Source organism: Sceloporus undulatus, chromosome 3, assembly GCF_019175285.1.
Source record: "Sceloporus undulatus isolate JIND9_A2432 ecotype Alabama chromosome 3, SceUnd_v1.1, whole genome shotgun sequence".
Classification (NCBI taxonomy): Eukaryota; Metazoa; Chordata; class Lepidosauria; order Squamata; family Phrynosomatidae; genus Sceloporus; species Sceloporus undulatus.
This window is the reverse complement of record NC_056524.1, coordinates 197865421-197881053: the sequence shown is the minus strand read 5'-3', so window position 1 is coordinate 197881053 and position 15633 is coordinate 197865421.

Genomic DNA, 15633 nt, shown 5'->3' with positions numbered 1-15633 from the left:
CACTGAATTGGAAAAAAAATGTCTAGGTCATGAAAAGCAATGAATATGAAGGTGTTTTTTTAAAAAAGAAGAAGAAGAAGAAGAAGCCAGAGAAAATTTTATCATGTCAGTTGACATTAACAAGGCCCAAGGGTAATGAATTACTGCAACATGATTATGTCCATAGAAAAGTATTTCCACTCCATTGGGCAATGCAAAGCGACCCTGATTAAGGTTCTCCATTTAGAATTGAGACATAATAAAAACTGATGACTCAATAAACTAATGATTGTATTCCTTTTATTTTTAATTGCTGCTGCTGCTGCAAAGGAGGCCAAAGGACTTTCTGAGGTCCTATATTCAGGTTTTGAATATAGCTGCTAAGATTCATTTAAGTAGATTTGAAATTAACTTTTTTTGGTTTTGTTGTAGCAGGCTAATGCTCTGGGAAGGAAGGATAAACTGACTACATGTTCAAGCTAGAAGAAAAATAGCACTGGGGTTGTAAATACATATCCCCCTTTCATCCAAGCACTAATAATTGTTGTGGGTGTGCCAAACAGACTGAGCCGATAATAGTATCCTTGAGTGTTAGAACTGGAAGGAATCCTGGAGTCTGCCTAGTACAACCTCCTGCTAAGTACAAGAATCATACACCTATAGCATCCCTAGCAGATGGTCATCCATCAAAAACTGACATGATACCACACCTATGAAAGCTGGATTTATAAAAACTTGAAGGTTTTCCTTGTGCCTTCAAGTTGTCTGCTACTAGATTATGTCTAATTTTGTTTTTAAAAATTATTTGTATAACATATTCTTACACTGCCCAGCAAAATTGGTTGCCCTTTCCAGTTCCCTTGCTAGATAGCTAGATAGACAGATAAAGGGAGAAAAAGAAAAAGACAAAAACAGACAGACAGAAAGATAGTTTTGGAGGATTTTGGAAGATTCTACTTCCTCTGTGCAGGAAGCTGGATTGGACATACTTCACAGCACATCTGTAAAACACATGCATGCCATCCGCAAGATCCCAGCTTGAGGACCTAGCTGACATCTCCATGTAAGGTTTTAGAACTGGCATGGGCAACTGTGGAAAGGTAGGAAAGTGCATTAGCCCCTCAAGAGACCTTGGAGAGCTATCCGTCCACCACCACACTAATTCTTACTAGAAAAAAAGACAGTTTTAAGCCCTTAAGCACCCTCCGGGGGACATGGGGACATTTTCAACATGAAGAAGACTTTTTTTTAACAATAGGAAGTGAGCATGATGTTACTGTTTCAAAAAGAGTCTCTTCTTGGCCTAAATTAGTTCATGGGTCAAAATGTGATGGAAATGCCCCCTCAACCCTAGAGGGCATTTAGGGCCCCAAATCCTATTTGGAAAAATCTTTGCAAAATTGTTTGACCAGGGATGGGGAGTTGGAGATTTTTAAATGTCTACAATATTTAAAGGGCATTTGAAAGCATTTTGATACATTTTTTTTAAAAAAAATTCTTTAACTCCCTGCAGGTCCCCCCCAAAAATGACCCTCAAGTTCACACTGTGCCCTCACTGCTTTAGAAAAACTTAGGGATCCTGGGATCTATGTTGGCTGAGGATAATGGGACTTGTAATGGAAGCCATAAGGCAAGGCAGGAGAAGATTGGAATAGGCTGGGTAAAATACCTGGGCCTCAAGATGTTTAAAGGACTTACTAGAGGATTTTTTAACTGGTGGTCCAAGAAACAGGAAGAGATTCCTGGATTGCTGATGATTTAGAATTATGACATGCCCCAAGATATTTTGATGCTTGAAGAAGAAAAACCAAATAATATCTCTCCTACAACAGTGATTAAAATACAGCATAACAAACACATTAAATCCAGTAATTGAAAACCTAGCAGCATTTCTTTAACAGTACCAGAAAGTCTGTTGCCTGGTGTGGGCCACTTCACTTTTCCTGGTGATAGGACTGGCCCTGTCATTATAAATGCTTATTAAAATCCTGTGCTGAGTTAGAGAACAGGCTGTCCTCCTATCTGGTCCATTCAAAAGTAGAAGCAGTGGGTAGGTGGGATCACTTGATAACTCAAGCAGAGAACAAAACACATGTTTCAATGTTAAGAGCAAAAGTGGGGAGGGGATGTCTGTTTTTCTCCTTCCATCAAACATCATTATACAATTTACAGTTCCACCTGACGCCTGACCTGAGTAATAACAGCAGGAGATGATTCAGCGCTGAGTAGCATAATCCGTCTCTTGAAGATTAAGACTTTTGCATCACAGTTTCTCCCAGTCATTGCCAGGTTTGGCATGCCAATGTACAACACATCAACAGCCATGAAGCAGCACAATAGTACATCACGTTGCCAGACAACATAGCCCACCTAAGACTTGCATATTCTCCCCTTTCTTCAGTAAAAATAAAAATAAAAATGACATGACAGTAATAATGGATAATAGTTCCTTTAAATGAACTGAGATGAATTATTTCAAACCCAAATGAGGCTCAGGCATCTTCTTTCTTCTTCTTTAAAGCATCTGGAATTTCATGAAATTGTCCATCAAACAAATAGTAACACATTTCAACAGAAATAGCTGATTCGTAAAACTCTCCAAAGCTGATCTGTGACAGTCACTGTTTTGTTACGAGCCTTAATGCAGTTTTCTTTGTATAGTCACACAAAAAGGGGGGAGAAGGAGGAACTGAACCAACTTGGATAAAAATGAACAATAAGAAAATCTGCCATGTCTGATCTTCAGTTCTATCACAAATACCCTCTATCTCTGTAACCTTCCTGCCATGGAAGGAGCAAGAGGGGAAGACAACAGCAGCAAAGTACCTCTCTCTTGGTATTGCACTGGGATTTATACCCTGTTCCTTGTTCTCCTCTCTTCCTTCTTCCACAGCAGAGACTGGGATGGTGGGACAGGCAACTTCTGGCAGTCCTGACTGACTAGTAGATGAGAAATTTCACCCTCCCAGGACCAGCCTATCTCTGCATCTTCTTGTTGGCCACTATCTGAGCAGACTTCGTATAGCCAGATAGGCTTTGAGTCCGATTCCACATAGCTCTTCAGTGTTGTGACTCTTGTCACATAGTATGTGATGTTTTAGCTATGGACTGAATCAATGGACAAAGCTGAATTTGATCTGGGGAGATCACAGAGCAAATCCCCCTTCAGTCTTGAAGTTCAACATGTCCCTTTTGGCAGTCATCTTTTCTCTACGTTTCCAATCTGACAGAGACAAAAAGGCCCCAATCCAGGGTGCTTTCCAGCATCCTGAAAGAAAATGCATGATACTCCTGTGATCAACAATGTGTTCAGTTGTTGTGTGTGCATTCTGCTCTAAAGGCTGATGTACTTCAGAGAGACAAAATACAGGAGACATCCAGTGGATAAGCTGCAGTTGGTAAATGGCAGTGCTGAGGTTCTGAAAGAGAAAAGGCAATTAGAGGCAGGCAATAGATAAAAGGAGCTAAGTGTGTCTTGTAGTGGCAGGAAAACAAGAGAAGTTAAGTGAAGAAGTGATTAAGATCCTTCCTCTTCAAGGCTTTTGGAAATGACAGGTTTACTGAAGCGCACCTGACACTTGTCAGCCACATGGGATGATGGTGATCCCCACGCACTGATGGCTGCTAAGGCCTAACAGTGGGCTTTCACAGGCACTTTGTAGAGTGTCATGAAAGACTCCCCCACCTTCATGTAGGTCACCGGTCAAATCTCAGATTGTTTTTGGTCTTTCCCAAGATAAAAAATATGAGGCTGCCATACTCTTTTGAAAATGAGAGGGGGGGACGCTTGTTTTATATATAATGACAAAACTAGAATGAAAAGGCTATTGCTGGCACCTTTATTAGAATACAAGAAAATGCAGTGTTTGTAAATAAAGTGCCAATATTGATTAACTTTTGTGAGAAGAATATAGAATCTGCTTTTGTGTCTTGGACTGCTTGGCCTTTTTTATCCATTTTGATCTTATTGAACATTAAGGCTGGATCCTATGGCAGACCAAACTACAGTAGCTCAACTGTATGGATGGTTATTCAACACGCATGTAAGAAGATTTTCACACCGGCACTTAGGGTGGATTAAACACCAGTAAAGCGCCGGTAAAATAAAAGCCACTCATGCTTCTGAAACTTCAGTGATATGCCACCCTCGCCTCTACCGTCCTTGAATTGTTTGCAGATCAACCATTTCCTATTAATGCAAAGTTCCTGTTAATAGGAAATGGCTGCTCTGTGAATGATTCAAGGACGGTAGAGGCAAGGGGACACTTCACTGATGTTTCAGAAGCACAACCGGCTTTCACACTCTCATGCTTCAGGGGCATTTTACCGGTGCTTTACCGGTGCTTAACCCACAGTTATGCGCAGGTGTGAAAATCTTCTAAATCCCATTGATTCAATGAGTCTGGTGTCATGGGACTATCACTAGGATTCAGGCCTAAGATATTCTGCACTCATAGACACATTTCACTGTTTCTCAGAATCAAAGCCTAGACTTACTTTTCTGTACTACAACTCCCACAATCCTGCAGCTAACAGAATCCCTGGCCATGCTGGATTATAGTTTTGTGAGATATTTAACCTTTTCTGTTTAGAGAGCCCTGGTGCCACAACAAATCCCAGGATTCCATAACATTGAGCCATGACAGTTAAAGTGGTGCCAAACTGCATTATTTCTGCAGTGTAGATTAGACCATTGTAATTATTGGAAGTCACATTTATGGTAGCTGCATCATTATAATGGCCAAAAGTGCCCCCCCCAAATAAAACCACAGTCTTCTGAAGCTCGGTCACTCCTGCTCGCAACAGAGGATTTCAAATGTAAAAATCTATGTGCATAAATGACTATGCTATAATAAAAATTATATAAATAAATAAATCAGAAGGATTTCTGAAACACTGGGGGGAGCAGTGCAGTAAACAGTGACACATACAACCCTCCGCCTGCCATTGAGGCACAGCGTGGCAAGCAGTGGCACAGACCTCTGTGGAGTCTTGTCACATCAGCTTTTTTCATTGTATATCACTACCAGGAGAATGCTGCACACATCATTGCTTTCTGTCTCTCTCTGCAGTACTTCAGCGCTCCTTCTGTAGGTGGGAAGAACTATTTAGAATTAGTTGCTCTCTATCTCTTTCTAGAAGACCCCTGCCTTGGACAGCTGATTTGAACATCATCAAGCTCAAGAACCTTCTAGATTCACTGGCTTTCTAGAGGATTGTCTTTCTCCAGACCTTTTATTTTCCACGGCCATTTCTTGCACCTGTAAGTCTGTGAGTAGAGTAGGGATTGTCCATTTTACGGCTTAAGCAAAATTCATTCACATGGTTATTCAAATAAATGGCTTACTTGGGTCACTCAGCGGTCATCTCTGCTGTTGTTCTGTGCACCTTTAAAGAGACACCATGGGAAGAACGAGATGATTTCTTTATGGAATAGTGCTATTTATAAAATAAATATACCATCTAATGTCTCTCTCTCTCTTGCACAAATGACAGGTTAAGAGAACTCTAGCAGCTGTATATTTGTTGAACACCAGCCCCCTGTGAGTATAAATTGCATCTTACAGGGCAGAAATACAATATGATCCACCAGAGATTTCCCTGCAAGGTGGAGCTGCTTGGCTACGGGCAAGTAATGACTTGCGTTTTCAGCTGCTTCTTAGTAAGAGCCTTAGTAATTGGAATCAGTTATTCAAAACATCTCTAAATGTGATTTAAATGGCAAGGATTTAATAACATAGAAAGAAGTCATTACGCAGGTTCAAGCAGGGGGAGAAGGGAATTCCGTTTTTGAGAGCAGAGGGAGAAAAATAAAGCAATTACTTGATGTAAAGGCCAGCAACAGAACTCCTGCTGTCACAGAGAAATCAAATCTGTCAGCAATTAGTGGGATCTTAGGAGGCAAAGAACCCTTCAGTGTGGAACAGTGAATAAGGGGTTAGCAATTATAAGAACTGATAAAAGTGTTCTGGTTTTCAAGCAGCAGGTTAACAAGACCCACTTTTTTCATAACTTGATGCAGATGTGATGATTCACACTTGGTGACTTTTTCAGTGACTTTCTATGAAAAGTTGTGGTTTTGGTTTGGTTCCTCCTCCCTCCTTCCAAAGCCCAAATGATGCATTGGGCAGATGCTTTCACCACTGAGAAACTGCAAACAACAACTCAGTTTGACATACAGAGCAGACTTCTTTTGTTGATCAAAAAAAGTATTGAACAATACAGATCTGGAAAAATCACATTTCAAACATAACGGGCACTGTGCCCTCTCCATGTCAAGCCCATCTCTGACAAATACAAAACATGATGGCCTTTCTTGTCAAAATCAGGATTGTAGTCCTCACACAGTAACAGCCCAGTCTGCTGTAAAGATTTTGGTTCCATAAAATGATTTTGGTTCCAGCATAAATGCTGGCATTAAATTAGGTGGCCCACAATTCATACAGGAGTCAAAAGCTTCCTCTGTTCGGACAACCCCATGCAACTTTAAGGCATGTCCATAGATGTATATAGATTTAAGAAAGGTTTGCATACTGTTGTAAATAAAGGAACAATATATTCTGTTGCTGTGTTCCATCAATGTGCTTCTTCAAATTAAAGTCTCGACATTTTCAGCAGAAATTATTTCCATGTACCTATGCTTGAAGGATAACAAAAATAACTAGTGATGCTCCTGAAATTTGAAATTAGTCGACTTATAAATCGAATGAAACAGTTTTGTATATCTTGAAGGCATAACAAGCCTTGATTGCTATTTTTTTTTTTTTTACCAATTTTATAATTATTCAAACCGAAACAAATGATTGTGTGGATTCTGTATGAATGTCTTTCTGAACATGAATGTCTTTCATGCTCAGATATTGATTGCCCTAAACCAAGATCAAGACTGAGACTTTTTTAAGAGTGGGCCTTTTTGGTTTATAAGCCAAATTCTATAATATATATATATATATATATATATATATATACACACACACACATACTGATTTTAGTATAACAGAAACAAATTGTAAGCCCTAGCCTCCTAATACCACCCTGATATCACACCCTCCCTGATAATTCTACATACAAAACAAGGATAAGGAAAGTATGTCTCCCAGGCTGCATATGGCCTGACAACGCACATATGTGCCCTGAAAAGTACCTCCTGAGTCCCCCTAAAACCCTGAATCCCTCCCAATTTTTAATTTTTAATTTTTTTTAAAAAATTTTCAAGCTGATATTCGGGCAGTTTTTGGCATGAAGATAACTCCCAATACTACCAAGTTGACTGAAATGTGTCAGTTCACTCCAACACCCCTGAACATCCAAACTGACCCCTAACTATAACACACACACACACACACACGACAGCAGAAATAGCAACTGGAAATGATAGCAACTGGTGTAACTGGATGCATGTGCAGTTTGAGGAGGTGAAATCTGCCCCCAACTGCTTACACTTTTGCACACTCCTCATCTAGAAGCTCAGCTATGGTTAATTCAAAAACAAGCAATAAATTTATTCTAACTACTCCTAATACATCTTGCCTGATGAAGAAGCCCATGGAGCTTCAAAAGTATATTGTGCATTTCAGTTGGCCAATAAAGGTATCACTGATGGATTTTTGTTTGGATTTATTAAATGGCCAACACATCTACCACTGCATTTTTTTCTGTACTGTGAGATACCACATTGTAGCTGCAACAGTGGGACCATGTAGAGTGGGCTCTGGACTGGGACCTCCAACCAAGGTAAAACAATTTTTTAATCTCTATACCATCGAAATGTTCCTGATGCAAAAAACATGAAGACTTCTTCAGGACTCCATTGTTCTCTGCCTACAAAAAGGCCTGTGACCTCACTGGAATGGAAACATATTGGATTGCAAAAGAGGGGTCCTTGTTGAGATGCAAATGGATTTTAAATTTCCTGGACTTTGAAAATCTCCCTAATGCCACATAGCCAAAAGAAGAAGGAGCCTGCCTGCAAAAGAAAAATCTTCCCCAGCATACCATCTTTATTAAGGACTGAAACAACATGCAGGCATCTAACATCTCTAATTGTTTTTTAATCCAGTTTGGTTTGTAACATCTTAGCTGATGAAGAAGCCCATGGAGTTTTGAAAGCTTGCAACAAGTATACAGTGTGACCTTCCCTTATGCAGGGGATCTGTTCTGGATCCCCCCATGAAGGGGAATTCTGCGTATGTTCGTGCCCCATTGCAAACAATGGGGTATATGTGCCATTTCTTTCATTGTTGCGCAGCTTCAGCGTATGCTTGAAGCGGCATATAGTGTACCCGCGTATGGTGCTGTGGTGCACTGTATTGTGCATTTCAATTGGCCAATAAAGGTATCATTGATGGATTTTTATTCCTAATACAGCTGATCCTACAGTAATCATGTGTGCCTGCCAGCAACAGGCAAGGTAAACTGCAGATGCCTCCAGAATCCCATACTTAACTTATCCAGGAGTAGGCATGTCGACCATATAGCAAAGTACAGCAGCATCCAAAATCCACAGTTATCACCCAATAAAGGTAGCACTGTTTTGTGGATTTTGGAATTTCTTAACATGTGAATAGCAAAATAGAGAAAAAAAGGAGAAGAGCAAATAAGCTTGCCTCCCCAGCTCTCTCCCCATTCCCATGTTAAAAACAAACAAACAAACAAACAAACAAACACAGAGCTATAGTTTGGTCACCAAAATGGAAATTATATGAAAAGTGGAGGCTGGTGAAAGAAAAATTCATTCCTAGGTGCATTTTGGAAGAATTCTTCAGGTGGTCTCTAGAAGGTATGAAATGTTTTTCTTTACTTATGGAGTCTTGCCTGAATGGGTTGTTTCATTTCAAATATACATATTATTAGTTTTGAACAAAAAGTTTACTTAAACATGTTGAACCTTGGGATTTGTAGTTTTGTGAGCTATTTAGTTTTTTTTCTGTCAGAGAACTCTGGTGCCACGACAAAGTACAAATTCCAGGATTCCATAGCACTGAGCCATGGCAGTTAAAGCAGTGTCAAACTGTCTTATTTCTGCAGTGCAGATGCAGTCTTTGCATTTTTCTTTCGGCCTCTGGTACCAAATATTTTGTTAAAGATGTGCTGCCTAGGAACATTTTTATGTTGTTTACTGAGGTATACCTGTACAAAGTAATGGTTTTGAATTAAAAAAACAAAAACAAAACAAGACCTGGATATTTGAAAGACCATCTTCTCATATATGAGCCTGCCTAAAATTCAAGCTAGTCAGTGGAGGCCCTGGTTTATATCCCATCACCCCAAAAGGTTATTTTATTGAGTACATAAGACATGACTTTCTCTGTAGCAGCGCCTCAGTTGTGGATGTCCCTCCCCAAGGAACCCAGGCTGCATTTATTCTTGATGCATCAAAACAGGTAGGCAAAATGTATCATTCCCTATGGCCTTCAGGTCTTAAAACTGATTTTTGAAAATGGCTTGTTAATATATATATCCTACTTTGAATAATATCTTTATCTTTTTTATTGTGTATTGCCCAGGGAGCCCTGGTGGGCAGAAAAGCTGTTGATAAATGCATTTAATAAATAATAATAAATCAAATATATCCAGATAAACCCTTCTCTGTCAGCACAGGTGGTTAGTAGAAGCCTTGCAGCATCTGCAAAAGTAATGCCCATCTGCATCCATTAACATTTTTTAAGCAATTCCACCTCCCTCCCTCCGCCACCACCACATCGGTATGTTTGAGACTTAGCTGAGCTTTGTTCCAATAGCCTAGGGGAGATGGGACTTGCCCAGTATATAAAACACACACACACAGCAAGTGCTTGAAAAATTGCAATGATATGGTTGTGTTGGCAGCTTGTGATCTACTGAAATGAAATGTTACCTAGACAATATAGGTTGAGCTTGGGTGCTTACATTTTGCGAACACCCTTTTGAGTCAACAAAGAGCTATACCAAGCAAATACCTTGCTGCTACAGTAATTTTAAAAGATATAACATAGCTGAACCAGTGTGTGACTGAACAGGCTTAGATTATATTAGCTTCTTCAGCGGCAAGCTGTGTGATGCACTGACATGTTCATAGGTCTTAAGGCAAATTCATGGCTGTCCACCTCCCTTTGGGATGTTAGTTAAATGACTCAAAGATAGGCTGTAAGGTGAAATTTCAATAGTGTGAACAAGCCTTGCAAAAATGTCTAGTTTTAACTGTCAAAGGCGGGTTATAGACCGCCATTTCGGATGTCCTCAGGACGTCCCATTTTAAAAAAGGGGGCGTCTCTTCTAGACGCCCCTTTCCCTATCACGGACTCAGTTTGTGACAAATGGCAGCGGCCGTTCCACATGGCCGCCGCCATTTTTACGTCCAGACGGGTCGCTGCGGTTATGGGCACCTCGCGACGTCATATCGGCACCGCAGGAAGAAGCTCCATTTTGGAGCTTTTTTGCTCCGCGAGGGAGTCGCGCGGTTTGTATGCTGCGACTCCCTCGTGGAGCAAAGAGCAGCGCCGGCAGACCGCCGCAAAGCGGCAGTTTGTAACGCCTCTAAATCTTGTTTCTTTTGAGCTTTCTCATTCTTTGTAATCCTCTGTGGAAAGCCTTTTTTCTGTCCTATCACCTTCACAGTTACACTTGTGGGAACAAGGGAGATGGACTTCTTGGTAGCTGCTTCCATATTCTGGAGCTCCCTTCCATAAGAGGTTAGACTGGCACCATCCTTGTTACGCAGGTTAAGACATTTATTTTTATTTCTTATTTTGGCAATTATTTGAAGACTGACTGATTCAGGGGACTGGACTAGTAGAACAGAGCTGTGCTGTCTGTGTTTTGTTTATTTATTTGTTGTTTGTAATAGTTTTTTTTAAAAGTGATATTAATTTTATGGGTTATGATATTTTTAACTTTTGTATTTGAGGATTTTTTTTTAGCTGTTCTAAACAACCTTGAGTGAAATAAACCACCAGAGGTGTCACTGCAGGGGGGGAGATATGGACCACACCAGGTGACACCCTATAGAGGATGACACCACTGCTCCCTAAACATCTACCTTTTGGCAAAAACGCCTGCATCCCTTTAAAATGCTGGGGCTCGATAGAAGAGATGGACCTTACCGCACAGGGGCTCCAGGCACGGGACGAGAATGGAACGAAAGTGGCTGGGAATGAGTGGGGAATGAATAGGGGACACATTTTACTGCACACAGAAGTCCCTGTTCTGTTCCCTTCCATTCCCAATCTGTCCCAGAGGATGTGATTTTTGAGAACTGTTCAGAACAGTTCTCAAAAATCGCCTCCTCTGGGACAGATTGGGGACTGAAAGGAAGGGAACGGAATGAGTGAGGGACTTCCTCTGTGCAGTAAAATGTGTCCCCCCCTCGTTCCATTCCCTTCCTGGCCCCCTTTGGAGTGTTCTCATTCCGTGCCTGGAGCCTGTGCGGTAAGGTCCATGGTGTGAGAGGTGTGAGGCTCAATGGGACAAAAAAGGAGAGGCCCCAGGTTTTAATTTTTTGGGGAAAAATAAGTATAAATTATTAAAATGTAAAATTTAATTTTTAAGCAAATTATTCTTTGGAATTTTTCTTTAAAAACATCACTTCTTAACAAATTTTCACTTTAACCACATGAAACTACGTACATGTAAATTCATTTAGGCTGTGCATAGGATATTGTACAGTAATTTAAAGATATAATTTTATTTTTCTCTCATTGTTTATGTCATCATTCTTGCCATTATATTATGAGCGAGATTAGTACAAAAACATTACAAAAATATAATATAATATAATGAAATGTAATTAAAATTAAGTTTTCATCTGTTTGTTACCACATCTTGCAAAAACATCAGGATGGATTTTCATCAAATTTGGAATATATGTTTGGAATGGTCTGACATAGCATATAGGCTGTGGTCAACAGAACATTCACTTGGGGCTTATTGTTTTTTCATTCATACAGCTAGCCCACTGTACCAATGGATTCCTTATCCATGGATTCAACTGTCCACAGCTTGAAATTATTTTAAAATACACATAAATTCCAAAAAGCAAACCTTGATTTTGCCATTTTATATAAGCGACACAATTTCACTTCACCAATGCATTTAAAGGAATTCGAGCATTCACTGATTTTGGTATCCACGTGTGTGTTCCTGGAACCATACTCTAGTCTAGTGGATACCAAGGGCTTGCTATAGTTTGTTTGGTGGTCAGTTGAGACAGGCAAGCTTTCTCAAGGGCAACTGATGATCAGTATGAGGAGCCTTTGAATGCCCCAAAGAGACAGGCAGGCACTCATCTTCTGGTACACTTGAGACTGAACTGTGATTTTCCTCAGTGACACTGGGTACTACAGCTACTACAGTCGCCCCTCCTAACTCGCAGATCTGAGATCCACGACCTCAGTTATACACGGATGGGAGACCTCTGTTACTTCTAATGGTGTGCACCCTATTTAAGCCTATGAGGCTTGAATACATGCGGACCTCCGTGTTCATTGGGGGGAGGGGTCCGGAACAGATCCCCCGTGCAAACAGAGGGCCAACTGTATAATGATAAAGTAAATCACCCTACAGGTTCCAGATGTAACCATACAGATACTTCTTGAGAAATTCTTGAGAAACAAAGGCAAGCTGGGGCTCAAATGACCAAGAAGGGAAGGGCCCTTGCCTGCATTGTTTCCTCTCTAGAACAACTGAACTACAACAATATGTGATACAAAATGTAGGCCTGTGAGTCAATCATCATCACCTGTTATCTGTTTTATGATTTCAAAATCTAATTTAAAAAAAAAACAGTGGAGGCTTGAAACCTTGCATGATGAATTTGTGCATTTTGGTTGGCCAATAAAGCTATCACTCTTTCATGGATTTTGGATTCTGGTGTATTTGCTGACTAGCCAACACAGCTACCTCTGAATAACACTCAAAGGCAGTTTGAAGACCTCACTCTGTCTAAAGGTAGGGCAAGATTTTCTGCTTCTTCTTTTCAATGCTCAGCTCCAAGCAATACCTTGTCCAGTCTTTTAAATACACTCTTAGGCCTGTTACAGACTGCCAAAATAAAGCTGCTTCGGGTCTCTTTGGAGGTATGCTGTTTAAAGGATGCATGCACCCTAAGAATCCAGAAGCTGCACCAAAGTGCTTAGGAATGGAGTGTGGCTTTGGTGCGACCTCCGGACTCTTAGGACCCATGCATCATTTAAACAGCATACCTCCAAAGAGAACCGAAGCAGCCTTATTTTGGCAGTCTGTAACAGACCTTACTTCATATTATAAATCATTGAAAGGAATAAAAATAAATAAATAAATAGATTAACAGGACTGTGGTGGCCTCTTGGGAACTGTACTGCAACAGTATCTGGAGGACAACTGTCCCTGCTTCCCTAAATTTTGCATGTATCAAGCCAACAATTTTTTTCTTCCTGAATTTACAATAAAATTTTCAAGCCTAGAAGCATATTCCACTGGGAAAAAAGTATAATTTCAGAAGTAAAGTCTAGATTTATCCATAAGAGGACTTTATAATCTTTTGTCATTTTTATGTAACATACGGCATCTAGTTATTACACTTTGGTCAATATTTTCACTTGTTCCGAAGTAATGCAGTCGAAATATTTCCCCCCTTGACAATGTTTTTGTGCCAAGATTGTATGTAGCTTAAAGCAACTTGTCAATTAGGCGACTTAAATTAATTTTTGGCAGCAGTTAATTGGAATTGGAACCAGTGTCTCTTGTCTTTTAACTGCTAATCCCAAACAAGAAAATACAATGATTAAATGTTCTTTAAACAGTACAATTCATATATTTCTACATATAGCATTTAATTATGATCTGTGCTCAATAATATTTTTTTAAAGAAAAGATTAATGTAATTTGAAAAGAAGGAGTGCTGTCATGATCGTTTGACTTGAGCTGTTGAAGAATGCTTGTTGTGGTTGTCCACTCCTTGTTCAGAACAGATCTTTAAAAATCACAAGGTTAAATCTATTGGTACATTTCCGTTTATGCAGAGCAAAACACCTTCATCATTAGTTTTCCAAGCTCTTTCCCCAGTCTGCGAGAATGAAACAGGATTGGAAATGAACAGGTACTTTTTAGCCTCACATCTTTTCCCCTAAACTGCTGGTTTTGAAGTTTGGGAAAAGAGTGTGTAAAACCTTCTCTCTTTTTTAGCTCTTGTTTTGATTACAGTTCCCAGACCAACAAACACAGCCAGACAACATGTGGGGCAAAACAGATGGCCTCTTTGTGCCAGCTTGGGGGCGACATCAGAGCATGGCGTTTAGATGTTGCATACTCTGATGCTGCCCCCAAACTGGTGTTACACCACCCGCCAGACCACATGGTTGGCAGCTTTGTGGCACTCTGGCAGAAAGGCATTTATATGCCACATGTCACAGGACTGCTGCACAGCCGTGGCTGTGAAAAAGCTGGCTTTTTGCTGGCTCAAAAAGGAGTGGCATTTTTTAAAAATTAAATTTAATGAAATATTTTAAAAAAACATATTACAATCTTTATATACATACAACATTATCACTTCAATATTACATATTAACTACAAGCAAATTAAAGTAATCTTATTTTGCAAATATCCCTCCCCCCACTATACCTTGTATTCTAAATTAATACGACTTACATCTGCCTTATATGCAAGGCGAGCTTTTACAGCAGTCCCTTATTATTCCTCCTTTCTACATTATATTTCATCTTTATCAGGTTTTCCGTAACATCTTCCCGATTAAATTAAAGAGAGTGTCTACATTTACTACCTAATCTTCTTAGTATTCTTATTCTACTTTCTAAGTTTATATTTGTCTTAATCTTATATAACAAATATGTCTAAGTCTATTTCTATATCATCTCTAACCTTACGTCTGATACACTCTGTGTATGGCTCCAAATATATTACAGACATGATTACGCTATCTCCATGCCACTTACCCTTACATATACATTTCGTTATATAACTTATATTTCATCTTTCCATCTATTTTCACAATATTTTATATAAGATTTCCAATTTACATGATCCTCTTCTTTATATATCTCATCTCTCAACAGTTTGGTCAGATTGTCCATATCAATAACTTCGGCAGATTTTATCAACCAATCATTGATGGATGGGGTTTCACTATCCTTCCATCTCCTTGCTATTGTTGTTCTTGCTGTAGAAAGTAAATGCAGTATTTGTGTCAATTTTCCCCTAACCTTTACATCTTCAACTATATTCAATAAACATATTTCAGGTTTTAATTCAAACTTAATCTGCAAAATTTCCTGTAAAATCTTATGGACCTCAATCCAACATTTCTTAATTTGCGGACATGTTCACCACATACGGTAAAAAGTTCCTGGACTCTCTTTACACCTCCAACACATGTTCTTTGCATCTTTATACATTTTAGCTAATCTTGCCAGAGGTAAGTGCCATCTATAAAACATTTTTATGGATTTTTCTTTGATGTCTGTGCATGAGGTAAAATTTAAATCTGTCCCCCAAGCTCTCTCCCAATTTTTTAATGGAATGTTATGTGCTATATTCCTTGCCCATGAAATCATGTTAGATTTAATTGTTTCCGTCCTTTCTATTTGTAGGTTTAGGCATACGTTATAGAATTTTGAAATTAGACCTTTTTCATTCTTTTCCCAAAGTATGTCTAGTTCTGTTTTATTAGATGTTATTCCTTT